Consider the following 3,098-nt stretch of genomic DNA (forward strand, 5'->3'; position numbering starts at 1 on the left):
CCAAGAAACGAAATGTTTCCTAGTTGAAAATCCCGTTAGATTTTTTTCCAGACATGTTAGAAGTGTGTCTATGCTTCGTGCTGAACAAACTATCCTTGATTATGATAAGAGGCATGACTTTAATCTAATCCGTAATGACATAACATTCACTCAATTATCTTATTTTGTTGCTTTGTGAAAACCTAATATCTGGCTTAGATGAGATGGGTATTTAGTTCAATGGGGCAACGAATTTGATAATGTTTCTCGATGGACCAGTGGTTAAGACACCGCCCTTTGAACATAAGCGTGTGGGTTCAAATCCCAACACGGCACCTCGTTGATTGTGGTTGATCAGTGTAATCTGCAGTACTAAATCAGTGTGCTGTTGTCTTTGACTCCACAGAGAATGATACTGGTGCTCACCGACAGGACTTAACAAGTTATTGGGATCCCTGTGCGATGGTTCCATACAAAATATGTTTTCATTTTTTTTTTTTTGCTAAATAATCTCTCTCTGTTCAGAAATAAAAGTTTAAATATATTTGGCTAAGGTGTATGTAAACTTCCGACTTCAACTGTATCTGTATCTAATGGAGAAAATAAATAAAATAAACTTGGACAGAACTGCAGGTCTCAACACCTACACACCGTTTCACTTTCTTCTGTCGTCTTTTCTTCATGGTTCAATGGGTAAAATTGACATGAGCACAAATATAGCATCTGAATCTGAGGAGGCATTTGATATCCCCTGATTTCATTCACACTTCTCTTCTGGGTCACTGCCGCAGAAACATATAAGAGGCCATTACTGTTATTAAGCTGTTGTTCCAAGCCATTTGCTCTGCCCCGTTTCTCTGTAGTTTCTCTCTCACAGGGTTGGTTGCACAAGTACAATGGCAACGTTTTCATATTCTATCCAATTTAGTTAACTTTGTCACAGAAAGGAAGTATGCAATAACTTAGAAACATACAAATATGATAAGTTGTTATATCATTAACCATGCATCTCTTCTGATAGGGAGCAGAGTGTTAATCTAGCTTATTTCTGTTCTATTCTATTATTCTATATTATTTTCTATTCTGTTCTCTTCTATTATTTTCTGTTCTGTTCTATTCTATTCTGTTCTATTCTGATCTGTTCTACTCTATTCTGTTCTATTNTCTGTTCTACTCTATTCTGTTCTATTATTTTCTATTCTGATCTGTTCTGTTCTGTTCTATTCTATTCTGTTCTATTATTTTCTATTCTGATCTGTTCTACTCTATTATTTTCTATTCTGATCTGTTCTACTCTATTCTGTTCTACTCTATTCTGTTCTATTATTTTCTATTCTGATCTGTTCTACTCTATTCTGTTCTATTATTTTCTATTCTGTTCTGTTCTATTCTATTCTGTTCTATTCTATTCAGTTCTATTCTATTATGTTCTGTTCTATTCTATTATGTTCTGTTCTATTATGTTCTGTTCTATTCTATTCTATTCTGTTCTGTTCTATTATTTTCTATTCTGTTCTGTTCTATCTCAACATATTGACTACTGCCTTCTGATCAGTTGTTTGTCAAACATAATACAATAATACAAGATCACATTAAAGACATGCTTTGGGCTGGATGTTTCATCGTGTCCTTCCTCTGTGTCTGTTACGGCTGATGCCTGTTTCACTGTACCACTATAGATATCAGGTTTATGATTTCATTCTGGCTGTTTTGTATGTCTGCGTCCCAAATTGCACCCTTTTCCCAATTTAGTGTACAACTTTTGTAGAATAGTGAACTGAGTATTACAAACATCAGGAACACCTTCCTAATATTGAGTTGCACCCCCCACCCCCCCTCAGAACAGCCTCAATTCATCAGGGCATGGACTCTACAAGGTGTCGAAAGCGTTCCACAGGGATGCTGGCCCATGTTGACCCCCAATGCTTCCCACAGTTGTGTCAAGTTGGCTGGATGTGCATTGGGTGGTGGACCATTCTTGAAACACACGGGAAACTGTTGAGAGTGAAAACCCCAGCAACGTTGCAGTTCTTGTCTGACCTACTACCGTACCCCCGTTCAAAAGCACGTACATCTTTTTGTCTTGCCCATTCCCCCTGTGAATGGCACACATACACAATCCATGTCTCAATTGTCTCAAGACTTAAAAATCCATCTATGACCTTTTACTGCAGTGGGCTAAATCAGGGTCACACAAAGTGTTTATTGGTAGTCTGAAACAAATCTACTTTGAAACAAAAGTATACACCTCACACACATTGTTATGGGCTTTAAAATAAGAAGACACCTGTACCATGTCAGATAGAGTTGAAAAATATTCCATTTTTGAGTTTGCATCCCAATATTACACTTTATATATATATCACAGAAGACTGAAACATAACACAACTGTTTGACATTGAAACACTGTATTTCATCATTTAAAAAATTATAATCTTTATTCATGATGAAAAATATTAATAACATTCCATCCATGAGGACAAAAAAAGCACTTTTAGTCATTGACTGAAGCAAAGGGCTATCCTGTCTCCTCCCCTTTATACCCTGTCTCCTCCCCTTTATATCCTGTCTCCTCCCCTTCATATCCTGTCTCCTCCCCTTTATACCCTGTCTCCTCCCCTTTATATCCTGTCTCCTCCCCTTCATACCCTGTCTCCTCCCCTTATATGCCTTCTTCCTCCCGCTTCATATCCCTGTCTCCTCCCTTTATATCCTGTCTCTCTCCGCCCTTCATATCCTGTCTGCCTCCCCTTTATTAATACTCCTGTCTCGCTCCCCTTCATATCCTGTCTCCTCCCCTTCATATCCTGTCCTCCTCCCTTTAATATCCTGTCTCCTCCGCCATTCATTACCCTGTATCCTCCCCTTCATATCCTGCTCTCCGTCCCCTTTATATCCTGTCTCTCCCCCTTTTATCGCTTGTCTCCTCGCCCTTCATGACCCGCTGTGCTCCCCCCTTAATCCTGTATCCTCTCTCCTTCATTTCCTGTGTCTCCTCCCTTTTATATCCGGGTTCTCCTCCTTTTTTTAATCGTCTCCTCCCTTTATTCCTGTCTCCGTCTCTCCTCATATCCTGGTCGTCCTTTCCGTCCTCCCTCGTCCTTCTGTCTGGACCTCTG

The 3,098-nt window shown here is 39.2% G+C and overlaps 1 non-coding gene across 1 annotated transcript; it reads left to right on the forward strand.

The window, feature by feature from the left end:
- The first annotated feature begins 325 nt into the window (after positions 1-325).
- LOC112077159 (small Cajal body-specific RNA 14) lies at positions 326-456 on the forward strand. Its single transcript, XR_002895350.1, has one exon. It is a non-coding gene; the product is annotated as a small Cajal body-specific RNA 14 (non-coding RNA).
- Positions 457-3,098: the final 2,642 nt, after the last annotated feature.

Source organism: Salvelinus sp. IW2-2015, unplaced genomic scaffold, assembly GCF_002910315.2.
Source record: "Salvelinus sp. IW2-2015 unplaced genomic scaffold, ASM291031v2 Un_scaffold4342, whole genome shotgun sequence".
Classification (NCBI taxonomy): Eukaryota; Metazoa; Chordata; class Actinopteri; order Salmoniformes; family Salmonidae; genus Salvelinus; species Salvelinus sp. IW2-2015.